Source organism: Miscanthus floridulus, chromosome 6 (genome assembly GCF_019320115.1).
Source record: "Miscanthus floridulus cultivar M001 chromosome 6, ASM1932011v1, whole genome shotgun sequence".
In the NCBI taxonomy this organism is placed as follows: Eukaryota; Viridiplantae; Streptophyta; class Magnoliopsida; order Poales; family Poaceae; genus Miscanthus; species Miscanthus floridulus.
The window spans coordinates 130,270,611-130,292,103 of NC_089585.1; the positions used below are offsets into that span (position 1 = coordinate 130,270,611).

Sequence of the window (21,493 nt, forward strand, 5' to 3'; positions counted from 1 at the left end):
CGAGCGATCGGAGTGGCCGTCGGCGACGGCGATCCTGTGGGAGTGTGCCGTGCCTGCATCTTTGTTCGATTGTTCCTGCCCTGATCTGCTCGGCAGGGTTGTCTTGGTAGGTACGAAACTTCTCTTGTCTCAATGTCTCCAATCTTTATTCTCGACTAATTTAGGTTTCGGATTTAGGAACCCCATATGATGCAGCGATCATGTTAAATTTAGTATGGCATAATTTTATTTAATAATTTCTTACTACTTTTCTAAACTTATAGTGAACTCATGCTGCCCAAAAAGCATGCATCTGGAAGTGAGAAAAGAAAAAAAGAAGAGAAGGATAGAGGAATTCAAAGAATCACAAAGAGGAGCTCTTGACAAATTTTTTAAGAGCAATACAAGCACTACAACAAATCCAGATGAGTGGGCAATAGTTCCTGTGGAGGAACAAACTACACATCTAGAAGAAGAAGATGAAGGCCCTGTAGAATATAATGTTGGCATCGACATGGATGATAATAACGTGAGTGATCATGAGCCCATATTTAATTCTCCTACGATGGAATCTACTCGTGTCGATGAAGAACCGGTTTTTACTATTGATATGTATGATCCAGTAAATTGGGGTAATTGTGGTAGAACCTCCTAAATTATAGGACCCACATGCATTTGTCACTGTCCAACGACCTTTGACGTCTATGCATATGTTCCTGGTAACTTAAGAAGTTTGTCGGGTGTCCTCGGGGAACCCCGAATCATCCACGATTTCCGAGCAGGATCACATTACAGAGTCATTGCAGTATTACAACATTTATTCAAATATATACATCAGAGTAAAATAGCGGAAGTCTTACGATAACTTAGTTTACAAACCAGTTGTTTCAAACCTTACAAACTAAGTTCGATAATTATTACAAACCATAGTAGTAGTGGAGTGACATAATTAACATAAACATAAGACACAAAATAAACATCCTGCCCAAGGATCACACATTCACTTATCATCATCGACCTGAACAACAGTTATGCAGCAAGGTCCAAAACAGACCTGCTCATGAGGCTCACCTGCAACAAGGGTCAACGAACCCTGAGTACAAAAGTACTCAACAAGACTTAACCGAAATAAAACTGAGAAGACTCAGGAATGCAGGCTCAGGGATTCAAGGTATGGCTTTAGCAATAATCAAAGTTTTTTTGCGTAAAAGCTCTTTAACAAAATTCTTTACTTCAACATGTAAAACTTTATAAGTACCACATATGAATCTGCCATGATCCGTAATGAGATCATGAACTTCATATCAATCTCTTTCTCAAACCTTACTCAAGTTCCAGTTATTAACTACGATGATAAACAGTGAGTTGAGTCTCCATAACCGAGGAGCAACGACGATTCGAATCGATTATAAACCCAGCTGGGGATTCTAGACCACACGACATATGCAGGTCCCTGACTTACATATATCAACCTGCACTCAGATCCTCTAAAACAAGAACGGGTCCGCGCCACCCGAGAATATAGTACTCCACCATTCCAGCCCGTGGCCACATGGGTACACGCTATTCTCGCATCTTTCCACTCCCAGTGCGCGAGTAGCCATTCTCGTAATAGAATAGCCGAGTTAAGGCTTACCGGAGTATGTGGTTAGTACTACAAAGTCTCACCTCATGCAATTCAACGGACGGACCTTAATCGACACAGGCGGAAAGAAGCCGCTCACAAGACCTCCATGTCTTGTGGCTCTCACACACCGAGTCCGTCCGGTCTAGATTTATTACTTCACATGCTCATATCTCATGATAACATAAGTAACCAAAGATCCATTTAAAACTCGCAGGTGACAGGTAATCACCCGACTAAGCATGACTAAGCATAACTAGGTATTTACGAATTAAAACTGATAACAAGGTAGATATGGAAAAACAAGGTTGGTAATGCACCAATTAGGTTTCCACTTGACTCCTACTCACTTAATGCAGTATATAAAAGCAAAAGCGATAAAATTTGTAAAGCACAAGGTAGGGTTAAATGCATCCGGGGCTTGCCTTCGTTGACGGAAAAGTTAGGTTCCTACGACGTTCCACAATTATCTGATCCGACCTCAACAGACGGATTAACTTCCTCCGCAACTTGATTAACTACCACGTGTTCACCTTCGTTCACTACACGTAGTAACAATGCCATGTTTAACATGATGCGGGATACGAAACATGATGCTCGATGATGGATGCAAAAATTAACAACTCGAATACAACTTTCCTTCGCGGTACAGTTGCAAGTCAAACGAACTAAACCTTTTTCGTAACACATACATCATTTGCCAAGGATCATTACCAACTAATGACCCAAGGTCATCATTCAATCCAAAATTTCAAACAAAACCTAAATCATTAAAGGTTACTATTTGCTTTTATGAATTAATTATTTAATTCAAAATTATGAAATAAATCAACTTGTTCCAATTGAGCTCAAAATTTTAGTAAAGGTTCATCACATGATAAGTAAGTGGCAAAACAAATTTCATAATTTTTGGATAATTAATTAAGCCTAGAAAAATTATGGAAACTCATTTAGTAATTAATTGAGCAATTTTTATCACATTCAAAAAGTGTTGAAAATCAACATTTCATATTTTTATTAAATAATATACATCACAGAGACGTCACACAAAAAAATTCATAATTTTTGAAACTCTGAATAATTCTATACAAAAATAACAAATCATATCACTATTCATTTAAATCTGAAAAACAGAAAATTCATTTTGAACGCTGAGTCACTGACAAGGTGACCCCACATGTCATCTTCAACCTTCGGTGCTGACCACGGCAACGACGCGCTGACCGACGTAATCTCGCCGCCGGTGAGGTCCCCGGCCAAGGCGAAGGTACCAACACGATCACCATGACTAGGCGCATCGATAGAAGGCACTAGCTTAAGCAATTACAGCGATGATCGAGGTTGACGCCGTCCATGGCGGACGCGACTGCATGGCGGCGCTACGCCGACGACAGGAGACCGGTAATGTTGAAACAAATGACTCGGGAAGAACCAGGAGCTCACCCCGATCACGTTGAAGGCGATGGACGAGCCGGAGAAACAACAGAGAGGCGGGTCGACGGTCACAGCGATCACGGCGGAGCAAGGATCGTCGGTGGCGGTGTTCCGGCGACTGCAGTGGACAAAACGATCAAGCAACACGGGATTAAGCACCACGGCATCGAGACGAAGCTGTAGGTACACTGATCAAGGACAACAGCTCACCGGAGAGCGCTGGCCACGGAGATGCGCTTGCGACGGTGAGGTTGCCGGCCGCAAGAAAGAAAGGTTCGCATAGTGGGTTCCCAACGGAATCAGGCGACCCAAGCTGGCTGGATAGATGCGCAAGAAGGAGATGGAGCTGGAACTGACTTGGCTGCGACGATGGTGGGAGCTCGCCGGAGTTGAACGGTGGCGACGGGAAAAGCAGAGCAAAGAAACGGGAATGAACGATGACGGCGCTTGAGCTTTATAGAGCGGCAAAAACACAAGGAGGCGACACGCAGTGGCCAGCTCATGCCAGCGCGAAGCCGAGGGCGACCATAGGCACGACTGGAAGGCCGGAGAAGGACGCCGGCGGTGGGGCGGTGGTCATGGCTCTGTTCCACTTAATTACAAAATTGTCATTCATTTTAAAATCCAAATTACTCCCAAATTTGTATAACAACTCAAAAATCTCCAAAAATAAAAGTTGCTCAAAATTCAAAGTTCTACAACTTTGCTTTTATAACCACCCCCTAATTCGGTATACATTTTGAAATGCAAATTTGAATTCAAATATGGGACATTTAAAGAATTACGCCTTTTCAAATTACTTCAATTTTTTCATAACAACTTTGAAAACTCCAAAAACAAACTTTGTATAACTTGACAAGCTCTACACTTTTGCTTTAAGGCTCAATCCCAAAATATGCTTAGATTTTGAAATGAGTTTTCATGGTAGGATTTAAATACTGAAAATCAGGGTTTTCTTGAAAATTCAAATCCAACCAAAATTTTGAACTTGATTCAAACAATACAATTCAACACATACCACATAAAGATAAGCTTGTTTTAGTGTATGCATATCAAAGTTTTCACTAAGATCAAATGCTTTGCAATGCGTATGATGACATGACAGGTTTTAGTATTTAAACACCCGAGGTGTTACAATCCTTCCCCCTAAAAAAAATCTCGCCCCGAGATTCAAAGCCATAGGGTAAGTAATGGAAAAGAAAATGTGTCACGCGAACACATACAAAACCTGTCTATAAAACAGCTGAGGTCCCTTTACAAAACACAACTGGCAACAGCCGAGCTCAACTAACATTACTCTATTCTATATTGACGCAAGAAACTCTAGAAATTTTTCTAGCAAGTAATCTTCGGATTCCCAAGTTGCTTCTTCTTTGGAATGTTGATTCCATTGTATCTTGTAGAACTTGATTGTCCTTCTTCGTGTGACATGATTTTTCTAATCCAGAACTCGGATAGGATATTCAGAATAGGTCAAATCAGGCTCAAGTTCCACTTCTTCAACCTCAACATTCTACTCAGGCACTCGGAGACACTTCTTTAATTGAGAAACATGGAACACATCATGTACGGCTAAGAGATGTTCTGGTAATTTCAAGCGATACGCCACTTTTCCATACCTCTCTAAATTTTGAAATAGTCCAATATATCGAGGTGCCAACTTGCCTTTAACACCAAAATAGGTAACTCCCTTCATTAGTGATAACTTCAGATATACAAAATCTCCCTTGTTAAACACCAATGGTCTACGTTGTTTATCTGCATAACTCTTTTGTCGAGACTGAGCTATCTTCAAATTACTTTGTATTTGCCTAACCTTGTCTTCTGTTTCTTTCACAAGGTCAACTCCAAAGAATCTTCTCTCCCCGGGCTCAGACAAACTCAGTGATGTTCTGCATCTACGACCATAGAGTGCTTCAAATGGAGCCATTCTAATGCTCTCCTGATAACTATTGTTGTATGAGAATTCAGCCAAAGGTAGACATTCATCCCACTTATTGGAATAGTTAAGAACACAACATCTTAACATATCTTCAAGTACTTGATTGACCCTTTCAGTCTGACAATCAGTCTGGGGATGATAAACTGTACTATACAGTAGTTTGGTACCCAATGAAGAATGCAGTTATTTCCAAAAGCTAGAGACAAACTGTGTACCCCTATCTAACACAATGGTCTTTGATACTCCATGTAGACTCATGATTCTTGCTAGATACATCTTGGCATACTAGATAGTAGAATATATACTCTTGACTGGAAGAAAATGTGCTGACTTAGTTAGTCGATCTACAATAACCCATATTGAGTCAAAGCCCTTTGATGTCTTGGGTAGACCAACAATAAAGTCCATACTAATATCCTCCCACTTCCAAGCCGGAATAGGTAATGGTTGTAACTCTCCAGCAGACCTCAAATGTATAGCTTTCACTTTTTGATAAGTATCACACTTGGCTATATACCGGGCAATTTCTATCTTCATTTTGATCCACCAAAACCTTTGTTTCAAGTCATGGTACATCTTATTACTTCCCGGATGAATAGATAGCCTAGTAGCATGTGCCTCTTCAAGAATTGACTGTCGCAACTCAGGAACCTTGGGTACCACTAAGCGATTCTTGAACCATAACACACCTTCATCATCTATTTTGAAGCATTCCGCTTTTCCATTCTTGATTCTTTCTTTGATATGTGCTATACTCTTGTTTTCTTTCTGAGCAGCAATAATCTAGTCTTGAATAGTGGCTTCAACAGTTATATTGGTCAAACTACCTTGTTGAATTACCCCTATACTCAACTTTTACATCTCTTGGCATAAAGTCAAACCCATTGTTCTTACTGTCAGACAATTGCAATGACTCTTTTGACTGAGGGCATCTGCAACTACATTTGCTTTACTAGGATGATAATGTACTTCCAAGTCATAATCTTTAATCAATTCTAACCACCTTCTTTGTCGCATATTCAAATCTGATTGAGTAAAGATATACTTTAAACTCTTGTGGTCTGTATAAATATGGCATGTATTACCAAGCAAGTAATACCGCCAAATCTTCAGAGCATGGACAACTGCTGCTAACTCCAGATCATGAGTCGGGTAGTGTTCTTCATGTTGCTTAAGTTGTCTGGAAGCATAGGCAATGGCTCAACCTTCTTGCATCAATACACATCCAATGTCAATACCAGAAGCATCACAATAAACGTCAAATGACTTCTCGATCTCTGGTTGTGCTAATACTGGTGCAGTGGTTAACAGTCTCTTCAAAGTCTGGAAAGCTTCTTCACACTCAGATGACCAGACAAACTTAGCTTGGTTCTTCAACAACCCAGTGATGGACTTGGACACTCTAGAGAAACCTAGAATAAAACGATGGTAGTACCCCGCCATTCCTAGAAAACTCCAAACCTGATGAACAGTGGTTGGTGGTTTCTAATCAAGCACATCCTTAACTTTGCTCGGATCAACAACAACTCCTTCAGCTGATAAGACATGTCCAAGAAACTATACTTCCTTAAGCCAGAAGTTACACTTACTGAATTTGGCATATAGTTGATGTTCTCTTAAGCGGGTCAGGACAATTCTGAGATGTTCTGCGTGTTCCTTCTTGTTCTTGGAATAAACTAGGATGTCATCAATAAACACCACCACAAACTTGTCTAGCTCAGGCATAAACACTGAATTCATTAGATACATGAAATGAGCTGGGGCATTTGTCAAACCAAAAGACATTACCAAGTATTCATATAATCCATATCTTGTGGTAAATGTCGTTTTAGGAATATCTTCAGGCTTAATCTTGATTTGGTGATAGCCTGACCTTAAATCAATCTTGGAGAAAACTTTGGCTCCAGCTAGTTGATCAAAAAGCAAGTCTATCCGAGGTAAGAGATACTTATTCTTAATGGTCACTTCATTCAACGGACGATAGTCAACGCATAACCTCAGGGTCTCATCTTTCTTTTTCATGAAAATTGCAGGGCATCCCCAATGTGATGAACTAGGTTGAATAAATCCTTTCTCAATCAACTCTTGCAACTGAGTCTTCAACTCGGCTAATTCCTTAGGAGGCATCATATAAGCTCTCTAAGAGATCGGAGCGGTTCCAGGCTTTAACTCTATGTTAAACTGAACATCCCTATCTGGTGGTAGACCGGGTAAATCCTCAGGAAAAACATCAGGGAATTCATAAACTACCGGGATATCCCTAATCTCCTTGACAAAAGTTGCACAAACTCTTCCCACTGATCTCCTTAAGGTAGGAAGTTGGATAAGAAGCTGAAAAATACTATCAGACAAACTCACCCTTAATGTCCTATTCAAAGCATCTATAACAGCCTTATGCTGATACATTCAATTTATTCCCAAGATCACATTTATATCTTGATCCTTGAGAATAATTATGGTAGTGGGAAAAATATGCCCACCCAGGTTTATGGGTACCTAGTATACCATTTCCTTAGTACACAGACATCCCCGGGCGACTGTATAAAGAAATTTTCATTTGTTTTCCCAATTGAAATTGCATGCTTTATGACAAAGGTTCTATTGATGAATGAATGAGATGCACCGGAATCAAAAAGCATAACAGCAGGGTGATCGGCGACAGGAAACATACCCATCATCACTGACTCCCCTTCCGGAATTTCCCCAGCTTGAATATAGAACACTCGTCCTGTCTTCCTTTCATCTTTGCCCTTCTAAGCATTTTGATTGTGGTTCTTGTTCTGTGCTTGACCCTGTTGTTGATTGACAGGGGCCTTCTGATAATTTTAATTAGCCTGCTTGGGATACAGACATTCCCTGGAGAAATGACCGGTCCTTCCACAATTGTAACATGGATAATTGTGACCCTGGGACGTTGGAGCATTGCCACCAGGAGCATTACCACCCTGCCGCCCCCATGCATGGCGCGATAGCTTGAATTCACCGCGTCATGAAAATAGGCGCGGTCAAGAGTGTTAGATTTAAAAAAATAAACAGTGTCAGATTTAAAAATAGTTTTAAAAAAATATTAAAAATAAAAAAATCACACGCGAAACAACCTTCGATGGCTGCATTCGCCGTGAGAATAGCACGTTCGCTTGCATCGATGAGTACTCACCCACCGTTCACCCGCGGTCCGCCCAAGCGTCCCACTATGGGAACCAAGGAACGGCGACGAGTGGCAGGCGGCGGCCATGCCGCCGGCAGACTGTAACCTCCCTAGCTACACCAAAGCAGCGGCAGCTACCATGATCACGCAAACCCACCGCCGATGATGGCAAGGCTGACCGGCGACTAGCAGTGCGAGGCCGCATCCTAAAGCTTAGAGATGCACCACCATCCACCGCTTCTAGAAAGATAACGGGTCAGCTCAAAATAAAAACCCGAGGAATGACCCCGGGACACGATCACGCACATGCACGAATGCACACACAGACAACAGCCTCAGTGGCTGGACAACACACGACATTATGAAATTGACGGCAAAGTCAGAGGATTAGCGTTCGAAACAAGGCCAATTTGCTAAATGCGGGCCTTGAAATCACACTAAGGTTCCTGCCCAGTGTTACGAAGAACGCCCTCTACATCTACTGCCGCCACTACGACATCCGCGGCAGCAGAAAAATCCCTGACCAGTTTCGCTCGCTCCTCCCGCCGGACGCGAGCCGGAAAAACTGGCTCCCGACAACGGAGATTGTGACCCGATTATAGCTACGCGGCAGCAAGTGCAACACCAGCACTTGCCAGATACCCGAGATCATCGCCCGCCGGTGATTCTCCAGTAGAAGAGCGATTCGAAGATGAGCCCGTTCCACCTCGTGGCGCCAAACCGCAAATGGCCCCTCCAACGCTATCGCTGCCAAACGAAAGAAACATAGGGTCAAGAGCCGCTGGGTGCGGAGTTAGGCCTCGACGCAAAGAGGAAGATTCTCACCTGCTACCCGAGTCTTTGCTTCGGTGGCTGAGGCTCGCGCCGGGAGGTCTCCTCCTTCGACACGAAGAGGGACGACTATGTGGCGTCAAGGGAAGAGCGGAACCATTCCACCCTACGGGAGGCATCCCGAGAAAGGTCATGGGCCCTATCCACCTCATGCCTCATTGTATGAACCAAGCGGCGGCCGAACCATCGATAGCCGGAGGATGTAGAAGAAGATGAAGAAGGAATCGACCCCTCGTCCGATGGGGTCCTAGAGCAATCGCCACCGGTGGAACCACCCGACGCTGGCACCATCTGAGAAGCAGTCCTATAGAGACGCAAGCCGTCAACATAGGTCAACTTCAATCCTGAATTAGATAAATTCCTTACCCCTGATCACGTAGGAAAGGCCAAAGGAGAGACGGAGGTCCCCTGGCCTCCGGCAACTCGTCCCAGGGACGCTCGCCACGAACCATACCTCTGATCAGAAGAACAGGTGCCCAAGCACAAGGATAGGAGAAGGAAATGGTGGAACAGAGAGTCACGAGTGGCTACTGACCTCAACTCGACCTTCTCCCAGATTTATAGCCACGGTTGCCTCACGCAATATTTTCCCCTCTCGTATTATTAACCGCGTTGGGAAACTCGTAGACAGGAAGGCGGACAGAGGGAGACGAAGTGACGGTTGCTCAGGCCACGGCAAACAAAGCTTCGCGCTTTACATTCCCCTTAAATTCATATGGGTATTCGGTTACCAAATAAAAAACAAATTACAGATTCTGTCAGGAAAATGCATGACAAATTTTTTAAAGCCTAATTAATCTGTCATTAGCACATGTTTATTGTAGCACTATATTGTCTAATCACAGACTAATTAGGCTAAAAAAATTCATCTCGTAAAATAGTCTTAATCTGTGTATTTAGTTTCATAAATAGTATATATTTAATACTCCATGCATGTATCTAAACATCCGATGTGATAGGGTGTAAATTTTAGGGAAAGAAACTAAACACCCCATTCTATGAATTCACATTCATAACTGCAGCACACTATGCACGCGAGTGGCCGCCATTAAGCCGTGACACGACCGCGGAGGCCCCAAGAGCCCCTAGGTCGGCGCGCTGAGCGACCCATCACCTCCATGACCACGCATCGCATTTAAGGACCCTTCTTTTAGGCCGAGGCCACAAAGAGTTAGCGCAAGGCGAGGTGGGCCCCGTGGCTCTTATTAGTGGTGCGGAGCCACTTGACCATCTCCCTTTGTGTTCAAGTCATTCGCTTTGAAGTCTCCCAGGTTAACCCCCTCCGGGTGGAAGGCGTCTTGCCCTCTAGCCGCTGCGGAAGTGGTTGGGGACTAACGGGATTGACAGCCAACGATTTATGGGACGTCTCGCGTGAGGCATAGCCGAACTCCACGTCGATTGGGGAGGTATCGGGTCCCACTCAAATTACCCATTGAGCTCGACGAGGCGCACTATAACAGAACCGTCTAATTTATAAGAGCACAAGTACAATAGCAATCACCAAGGCAGTCAAACCATCACACTTGAGCCCATATAAATCCGGTAGTTCATCGAGTATCATGAAGGATCTCGAATCAACCAACATACAAGCCGTGATCGTACATGATTCAACATACAAGCCACATGCTACAACAAGTTCACAAATAGTTTGTCATACATCGGAGTTCCAACATAGTTATTACAACATCAGTTTAACACCGGCGGAAGCAACATAGTTCAAAACGACATCAACAGTAGTTTAGATACATAGCCAGTTTTCACAGTCATCTCCAACAAAAGCACAAGGGTGAGATGCTATATTGTCGACCCGGAATTTCGTCCCATGCCGAGGACACACGTAGCAAGCCGGGAGGGTCCACTCGATGGAGCTGGAGATCCACCTAGCTTTAGCACAAGGGTGGTCGATCCTGCGCACTCCTCCCAAGACGTGCCAGTCAATTTGACCCTATAATTGACAAGGAGAGAAAGTTTATCAGTAATTAAGGGTGAAACATGCCGGTGTTGCCACATAGTCCTGAATATGCGGCTCTGAGAGCCGATATGAAAGGAGATCGACTAAATAGTCGATTCCAGCATATTCATGAAAATAAATCGGTTAAAGCTCGTGGGGTTGTGCAAGAAGAATCGGTTGTCGTTCAGGATGAATATCATTCTTTAAACAAATATTGGTCAACGGCAATAAGATATTAACAATAACTAGTTCATGCTAAGCCAATGACTGTAAGTAACCGAACTCCTTTGTAAAAGAAATAGTTCATCATCATTCAACCATTTAATAGAGATAAATCTAATGAACATGTTAGATCTCATCTATCGCTATAATCAGTGGGGCATGAGGCAGAATTATGTAGGCCGTAGAAACAACAATAGACTCAACGACCCTAACTTATTACTAATATCAGTGGGGCATGAGGCAGAATTATGCAGGTCGTAATACAATAATAAGATCATGGGGCTAACACATCTTTCAACATATCGCTACTTCAATGATCTTGTGATGTGAACTATTCGTGGAAGCGCTCGATATAGGCTAAAATAACCGATTCAGGCATAATGCACAGTTAAGATCATGTCCTCTCAGGAATAGATCTACCAACTAACGATCCTCACTCCATGGTGCTAACAGTGGGGTGTGAGGCAGAATCACATAGGCCGTGATAACGGGCCATGGAACAGTTTTCGCTAGCCAACAGATCTACTCAAGATCAAACATGCCTTAACCGCACGTTATGCACGATCAAGATTGACGTAAAACAGCCGATAAAACATAACTAATCATTTAAAGTATAGATTAAATCAGTTTAGATTAACAAACGATGGGTTAACAAAGATATAAGGCCGATCTAGATCAATCCCAATCGGGCAAAGTGATATTGTTGTAATTAAGTAAATAATGGAAGCAATAAGCAATATTGATAACTTAATGAATCTATCTGAAGGAACGCCACCCTTAGATAGAGCTGATAACTTGACCTTAATCTAGTTCGAGTAGTGGAGGTCGACTGGATCGATGCAGCCATACTTGAACTAGACAAGAGTCAATAACTAACTTATACCAGAGTCGCAGTGGAGGTCGACCGGATCGATGTAGCTATACGAATAGAGGTATAAGCCATGACTGTACTTACAGACAAGCAGTGGAGGTCGACCGGATCGATGCAGCCATACTTGCTGAAGAACTCGTCGAGATCTACTCTACTCCTACTCCTAAGGGGTGGCTAGAGCCGAAAAAAGTAAATAACTTGTATTGGATTGATTATGTGTTTTACAATAGCCGTGGTTTGATATTTATACCCGGGCCCTGCGCATGACTTCTGTCTAAGCACGGCTCATTACAATTTTTGACCCTAGAGAAAACATTCCTGATTTAAGATAACTTGGACTCTAATTTTTTCCTTTTTGTAGAGTCTAACATGTCTTGTCCTTGCGCCGATCATAACCTTTGTCATTATACGCATGAAGCAAGCCGATTCCAGTTTTGCGTTCGAATCAGCTGGTTCCGATCTGCACGCAATTGATTCCTTGATGACATGATCTTGGGAGCTTTCGAGTCCCTGTGACTCTTCTTCCAAATTTTGGTGTAAACATATATAGAATGACCATGCCCGTGGTCCTATTCCTCATCCACTGCAGGAGCAAAGCAGTGCTTACAGTAGCCGTGGTACATCACGTTATCTACAACAATAGGGAAATAAATCCTGAGTATGAGAAGGTACTCAGCTAGACTTACCCGTCATAAACCAAAAATAAGAGACACAAAGGATCATGCAAGGATTATAAGTGGAGCTGGTTAACATCCTTTGCCTACAAGCCAATATTTATTTAGTATCTTTTAACTTTGAAATAACAAGTTTATTATTTTTGTCCCACTCTAGATTAGCATCTATCCTATGCCAAACATGTTGTGTACCATTAAATCATCACAATAGTAACCATATCAAGTTGAGCATTTCCATAATCCACATAACCAACACTTTCATCAATTACTATGATGAAGGGGGCTCATGTCAAGTTCTCACTATCCGAAAGAGACGACGATTTGAATCAATTCCTACCCAGCTGAGGAATTATTCCTAACACACACCCATACTTCCTCCCGTCAGGGTCACATCGGGTCACCTTTGGTACAACTTAGGTCCAAATCGTGGGTAAGACCAGCGCCGCACCCTCAAAGATACTACCAATCTGCTAAGAGGCTCGAGACTCAAACCCGCCCTTGGACTCAAGCCATTGGCTCTCCGCACATCCTTACTGCCTCTAGGGTACCCACTTTAACTACTTGTGTCCTCGGCCTGAGTTGAGCTACTTGGCTTCGCGGTCGGAACGACTTATCCGGCCAACTATGTGAGAGGCATGCGTTCAACATAACAAGAGGGCCTCCAACGGTCGGTCCTTAAATGACGCAGACAGAATCACTATAAGTCACCACACCTAACATATAAGATTCCATCCGGTCTCCAATTGTTCAACATCACCAGGTTATGTTCCATGATAGCATAATATAGCCAACCGTGATCAAGTCACCACCTATAGCTCGTAGGTGACAGGAAATTACCCGACTTCTACCGGTCTAAGCATGACTAAGCATAAAGGTCGATCCTGGACCTACATAGGATTCAAGATAGATATTTCTAGATAAGGAAAGTATATGCAGCAAGTGGTTCTAATCAACTCTTATAACCTAATGCATCAAACATAAAAGACTCAAGTAATATTTTGTAAAACATGGGAGACTTAGAATGCTCCGGGGCTTGCCTTTCACAAACGTGGCCAGCTGGTGGTCAGGGCACTCTTGGAGATGATCAACTTTAGGCTCGCCTTTGCCTGGAGCTTCTTGGTGCAGAGCTTTCTGGTTCTCCTCTTGTGGATCGGCTTCGGGTTCCACCAACGTGATTTCTTCCGCTGCACCTATTGCATGCATATGCATAAAGTAAGTATCATGGATGCATAAGAAGAATTGTGAATGATATGACATGAGAACATGCATGATTCTATGCTGATGATTATATCAAGTTACTTAGATGATAACCAAGTTGAATTCTTATTTACTGAGTAGGTGCATATCTCTTCTCTAGAAATTTCAAGAATCCACACTAAGTCCATTTCTGAACCTCAACATAGCAGCTATAAGTTTAGATCATAACTGGAGTTTTACTCAACCAATTGTTGTGATCTAGGACTTTATGGAAAGTTTATAAAATTGCCTACAACTTTGATTTAGTAATCACAAGATAATTTAATATCTATCTAGGTTAAACAATGCAATCATCTAGATCTATCTAGTAGACAAGCAAATTCGAACAATAGACTACTAATAGCTATAACTCCTAAACCATTTGGCCTATTGACTTGAAATTTTGACACAAGCTAGATAAAGAAGTTCTCTATAACTTTTTTATTAACTGTTTTTACAACAAATCTCATCTTGCCAATGCAATTCACCAAGTGACAGAATCTGTCCAAAACAACCTCTATGATAGAGTTCTAGAGCAATAATATTTTCACTGCATATAAGCATTCAAAATTGGGCATCACCAATTGTACCAACAGTTCATAGACCTCAAATACACTCTAGAAAACATACTGGTCAAGCCCAATTTATTTATTTAAATGCCTTTATTAATATAATTAGATAATTAGATAAAATAACAAACATATACCAAATATGCATAGTAAATTCTCAGAAAATTATAGTAGCTTCCAAGTGCTCCAAATAGGCCACTGTATAAATTTAATACCATTTAAACATGTATAACATCCTCTACAAAGATGACAAGCTAGCAAGGTTTATTTTAGTGAAAATAGTTACCCCTATTGAAAAGTGTCAAGCAACAGATTTATTATTTTTCTTAGCTTCACCATAACACATGAACATTGTACACAAATTTTCATGAGGCCAAGTTATGTATTTTTGCCTTATTTATTTTCACTAGAAACTAGCATTTATTTAGGATTAAATAAGAAGACCATTTCCAAAGTATGACTACTGCAAGTTTAGTATTTTTCCTAGCTAGATCATGTCAACACAAGATCAGGAAAAATTAGAATCACAATTTTATCACTTCCCTAGCTCAAGTTATCTATTTTACAAGATTGCAAATAATTTAAAAGCACTTATTTAGCTCCATTTAATTCTCCTAGAAAAATACCCAAAACAGTGCATTGCATATTTTTATCAAATACTACACTTTATGATGAATCCAACAAAATTTGGTTCCACAAAATTGGACACTCCTAGCTTGAGATATGAAGTTTTGAAACAAGCATTCAAATCTGAAAACATAAATCAGAAATTCAAACCATCACAGACTGACAGCTGGGGCCCGAAGTCAGTGGGACCCGCACGTCAGATACACAGAAGCAGAGCACGGTGGTTGACCGGTGAGAGTTCGTCATCGGTGAGGTTTCCGACGGTAGCATCTACACCGCTGCACTCTACACGTCGAGCCGCGTCGGTAGGTGTGCTCGGTTTGCCTGGAAGCTCACCGGAAGTAGCTCACCGGTGGTAATGGTGGATGGCGGAGGTTGCGGCGATATGCCGGTGTGCTCTGGCCACCATATGCTCCAGTGAGGTGCTCTACAGCTTCGCGGTAATCTATCAGAGCTAACCTAGGTGACTAGGGTTCCGGTGATATGACGGCGAGCTTGGTACGTGTGCGTGGCCGCGCGGCGGCGCTCGGTGCACGGCGGTTATCTCACCGTTCTGGTGAGATGGCGGTGAAAGAGAGGTCTTTGTCATGCCATTAACTAGACCTAGGGTTACCCTACCGAAGATGTGAGAGGACAGAGGGATACAGTTGACTAGCGCGACGGCGACGAGCTTTAGTGCCACGACGGCAATGGCGACGATGCGTAGAGCGGCGACCCATTCCGACACCGACACGCGGTGGCGTCATCCCTAGATTTGACCTAAGCTACAAGACTCTAATGGGGTGCTAGACCAAAGGAGATGGAGGCATGCAGGGTAGTGGAATGGCCGGGCCACGGTGAGCCATGAGCGCGGTGACGCTCCGATGATGGCGCGATGGCGGCAAAGCGAAATGCGCCTTTACCCTGGCTTGGCAAGAGGGGCTAGCGGGTTGGGGTGGAAGAGGTGATGATGGCGAAGCTACAGGCGAGCTAGATTGGGCAATGGTGCAGCAACGATGGTGAGCGAGCACGGTGGAGCGACGGCGATGGCGCGGCGGCGCGGTGCTTTGCTTTGCTCAGGCGTGGGCGAGGGAGAGCGTAGTGCGAGAGTGAAATGAAGCGAGCAGCTGAGGCGCGTGACTTATCCCTCCACGTTGGCCTAACTGGCCGGGCCGGCATCGGCGTATGGCTACCATGCGGCGCGCCTGGCCTACCCTCGGTCGGCCACTGACGGTGCGGCATCCGTGGCCATCAAGCCCCGATGACACGACTGACAGAGCAACTTTGATCCCCTGTATCTCCCAAACCAGTTAGAGTTAGCAAAAATTCCCTGAATAAAAATTGTAGAGCTACATGTAATCTACAAACTTGCTTTAAGAAGCATCCCCAAATTCTCAATGGTTAGCCAGTTACAATGCTCGGTACATTGAAACTGTAAACAACACTAAGACTTAGAAAAATTTTAGCAAGTCCAAAACAGCATTTCTCGCTACTTGTGAGCTATTTTTGAGCATGCTATGCACCGAATTAGGTCTTGAACCAAAAATAAAAGTTGTTACTCTAGTCAAGTACTACAACTTTGCTTAAGGGTGCACTACCATGCAAACACTCTATGCTATAGTTCAACTTAGGTCAAACATGCAACTTGAAAATGATAGCTTACACTATAACCATGACTTAGAGGCCAAATGGGTGAATACCAAAGTTGTTCCATGTGACATTCTAGACATGTTAAAGGTACTCCTAGGGTCCCACAAGCATTTTATACATTGGTCACATGTAAACCCTAGCATATAAAGCATTTAGTAACAAACACATGTGATATAAATAATTATAGAGATAAAATTTGAGATGCTCATGCTCATGAATGATCAATGATGCTTGTGCTTATGTAATGCCAATGCCAAATGCATGCTCTGATCGACCGGCGAGGTTACGGTGGACAGTCTCACCCTACGTGGGGCGAAAGCTAAACAAAAATCACACTTGCCCGTAAAAAGGCATCACGACCTCTCGGGGTCAAAGGGATGCTAGAGAATTGTGGAACTAGGTCCCTGTGACCTCATGAGAGGTAGAGGCCAAGCCTTGACCGAATCCTCCATGAGTCCGCAACAAAGGCCGGTCCGGAAGCTCATAAACCAATAAGGGGTTTTTACACCTTATGGGAGAGCCAACCTGGACCAAAAAAGGGCAAGGATTCATAGGGCGACATCTTCCTTGTGAAGTGACGCCGAATTTCGTGGGACATGATGTTGTCCCAAAAAAGCACTCGTGGTTAAGGTGCCGTGAACCCCTGATGATCACCTAGGTCAGTCTGGGGAGGATGATCCTTGCGACCCCTGAAGAGGTCAACGCTCTCATCCCGAAAGGATGATCCTTGCAACCTCGAAAGAGGTCAAGGCTCTCATCCTAGAAGGATGACCCTTGCGACCTCGAAAGAGGTCAAGGCTCTCATCCTGGGGGATGATCCTTGCGACCTCAAAAGAGGTCAAGGCTCTCATCCCACCCTAGGTAAACCGCGATCGTCGGCCCAAGGCTTTGCTAGGACCTCGTAGATGTCTAGATGGGAGGGTGATGCCTCCATAGATAGAAAACCTAGATGGGAGCGTGGTGCCTCCATAGGACGAGGTCAAGCAAGCTAACAGCAGGGGGCTCTCACGGTCAACACCTTCGCCTTATCGCTTTATGGCAAAAACCCGATCCTCGGATCACGGTCAAGGGAACCATGACCCTAGAGCCAGCGCTCGGTAAGGGAACCATGACCTTAGAGCCAGCGCTCGGTCAAGGAAATCCCACGACCACCAACAGGAAGGCTATGGCTAAATCCTTCGCATGACAGGATAAGTCGACCTCGCTGAAAGTGACGAGGGCGCGCCACGTCATGTAAGGAGGAGCCATAACAAACCTGATAGGCCTATTTGCTGGCCACGCCAAACGGGGAAGCCCCCGGTCAATCGTAGAACGCCAAGGATAACCCTGACGGAACCTTTCGTACGGAAGGATAAGTCGACCTCGGCCAAAGGGCTCGGGAGCGCACCTCACCTCGAAAGAAAATGACACGGTACTCCAAGGAAAACCCTATGGAATGACAAGGAGAGACGCGATTGGAACTCTCATGCGATAGGGTAAGCCAACCCTGGCCAAGAAGCACAGGGGCGCGCCTCACTTCGAGAGCTAAGGCCATGGTAACTCCGACAAAGCTCATTCACCGCCCAAACGGGCGTGACCTTCAGTCAACCATAAACGCGCATAAGGGAAGTTAGATTCAGACTCTCACACGACGGGATAAGTCGAGCCCAGCAAAAAGTGCTCCGGAACGCGCCCTAGCCTGAGAAAGGAATCACAACACCCCAAACAAAACCCACTTGAATTCATAATGAGCAATTACAAGTTGGGTGCGACCTCAGGTCGCTTACAAACATGCGCAAAAAAGAAGCAGACTCAAACCCTCGCGCGACAGGATAAGACGCTCCCTACCCGAAGGATTCGGGAGCACGCCCTAACCTGAGGAGAAGAGTCATGATGCTTCGAGCAAATCCCATTCCATGCTGAATGGGATAAAAAAAACTTCATCCTGACGTTGCGCCGGGATGAAGGGAGACCTAGGGACCAGCTGCAAGACATGCAGCAGGGCAAGGCAAGGAATCCGCCTTGTAGGTTTCCTTCTTGCATCTGACGCAGTCTGTTCGAGAGGCCGTATCGTATCGTGGATTATTTACTGCTGGCTGGTTTGGTGTGAGAGAAAAACACTATTTTTAGCTAGAAATTTACGATCGTTTACGAGGAAGCGAACAGTCTGCGGGCGAACAGGCTGCGGTCCCTTGCGGTACGCAGGGCAGGATACAGCGGTACTCTAGCCCGCAGCTAAGCAATCTTCACGCGCATCGATGCGGAAACAAGAGAAACCCCATCGACCCTCGCGTGAAAAATTGTGGAGACAGGCGGGACCCGATCCTCGATCCTGATCTCCATAGCGTGGGCATGCCACCGCCGAAAGTCCATGGCGAAGATGGAGGGGGCATCGTGGAAGCACTTCCGCCCTAGGACCCTTTCGTCCACTAGAGCCGGAAGGCTTAAGGAGACAACAGGGACACTGGGCACAAGTGTTGGTGGCCGCGCCATCTCACGCTCCCCTGCACGCCAACATTCTTCTAGCACCGGATGCTGGGAGACGTGTCGCCGGCATCCATCAGACGCAAGCAGTCCTGAGGAGGCCGCATGTCCAATATCCTCACCATCAACTCCTCTCACTCTCAAAAGTAGTCCAAAGGAAGACTGGGAGAGGGAGAAGAGCTTGGTTAGTAGTGGCTTACGGAGCACGGGCCTGTTTGGTTTGTTAGACTGAATTTTAGTCTCTGTCCTATCGGATGTTTGATATAGGTATGAAGTATTAAATATGGATTAAAAAATAATTAATTATATAGATGGTGACTAATTTGCGAGACGAATTTTTTAAGTCTAATTAGTCCATGATTTGATAATGTGGTGCTACGGTAAATATGCACTAATGATGGGTTAATTAGGCTTAATAAATTCGTCTCGTAAATTAGTCTTCATCTGTGTAATTAGTTTTATAATTAACTCATATTTAATCCTTCTAGTTAATATCCAAACATCCGATGTAACATAGACTAAAATTTATTCCGTGAAACCAAACATCCCGTAAGACAGAAGGGAAGCCTACCATTTTATAGGCCAAAGATGCTCCATATGACCCGTGACTCCCTCACCGCGTGGCAAATGGCGGAAGGTCCCAATTACTGACAAGAGCCCAAGTGAGGGACAGTTTGGTTACCGAAAAATTTAACAAAACGCTACTGTAATGTTTTTGTTGTTATTTAATAATTAGTGTTCAATCATAATTTAATTAGGTTTAAAAAATTCGTCTCGTGGATTTCGTCTAAACTGTGTAATTAGTTTTATTTTTATTTATATTTAATGCTTCATGCATACGTCAAAAATTCAATGTGATAGGAAATTTTGAAAAATTTAACATTTTAGAAGGGAACTAAACAGAGAAAACCGACCTTCAAAAGGCAGAGCTAGTACAGGGTCAACAAGACCCTTCAACTCGACGCAGGCTCCGTTTAGATGCGAAAATTTTTGGCTTTTGGCTACTGTAACATTTTCGTTTGTATTTAGCAAAAATTATTCAATTATAGACTATTTAGATTTAAAAGATTTGTCTTGCCAATTACGAACAAACTGTATAATTAGTTATTCTTTTTACCGATATTTAATGCTTTATGTATGTACCGTAAAATTTAATATGACAAAAAAATTTAAAAATTTTAGATTTTGAGTGGAATCTAAACATGGCCCTAGTCCTCGAAACACTCGCACACGACACTTGAGTATAGAGACACGACGGGACGTGGGCTGGCCATTAATATGGATTGGCAGGGCGCCGCGTGCCGCCCACCTTCCGCATTAAAACACTCTGACCGGCCAAGAGCCAAGCCTTGAGCTTGGACTGGCCGCGACACCGAACGGGGAGAAGAAACAGCTCGACTATCAGCGCTTCCATGAAAAGGCTAGGTGACACCGAATAAGTAGATCCTCGATCTGGCCCAACGAGTCAGGAACAGACGGCTATGTCATCGTACACTTGATCGTGGCTGGTGTCGTCGTGTGGTTGACATGGACTTGCTTCCCATGCTAGGACGTGGCATGGTGTGATGCCATAGTGCCGGCCGTAGCGATACTGTTGGCACAGTCATGGTTCACCGACCGTCCTCGTCGGCATGGGTGTTGGGCCTCGTCTAAGGTTAGGAAAGGTTAGGAATCAGTATTTGATATTATAGTACTTTTATTTGTATTTGATAATTATTATTTAATTATGGTTTAACTAGGCTCAAAATATTCGTCTCGTAATTTACAATCAAACTATATAATTAGTTATTTTTTTATCTATATTTAATACTCCATATATGTATCTAAAAATTTAATGTGATGAGAAAAGAGTGAAAAAACTTGTAATCTAAACGAGGCCATGTTGTCTTCGTCGTCATTTCCTGTCCTCCTGATGGCGTTGTGGTGACAAGATGGGAGTTGGTAGCCGCCCAAGGCAGTTGGCTACCTTGCCGGGTCGTAGTGCCGTGAGCCTCGATCGGGCGGTTTGTTCGCTTCTACTCCGTACTCCGTAAGTGGGGATGGGGTGAGTCGTGCGACCCATCCTGTACTCGGTGAAGCCGTACGGCTGTCCCGTCGGCCTGAGTTGGGACGGTCCAGGGCCGTATCGACTCACTGTCATGACGGAGTTGTCTCATCGATGCAGGGGCGTGCAGGGCTTGCGCCTGCCCCAAGTCACGCGTTCCCTCTGCCCCAGGCGGGGTGGGCTGAACACGCATGTCAGGTTAGGCGTACGTCCATCAGTCCTCGTCCTTTTCCCATCCCTCCCGGGGGT

The 21,493-nt window shown here is 44.0% G+C and overlaps 1 long non-coding RNA gene across 1 annotated transcript; it reads right to left on the reverse strand.

Moving 5' to 3' along the window:
• Positions 1-7,352: 7,352 nt before the first annotated feature.
• On the reverse strand, positions 7,353-9,467 carry LOC136459625 (uncharacterized). Its single transcript, XR_010760239.1, has 3 exons — positions 9,325-9,467; positions 8,953-9,262; positions 7,353-8,874 (listed from the first exon to the last, which is right to left on the reverse strand). It is a non-coding gene; the product is annotated as an uncharacterized lncRNA (long non-coding RNA).
• Between the last annotated feature and the right edge of the window lie 12,026 nt (positions 9,468-21,493).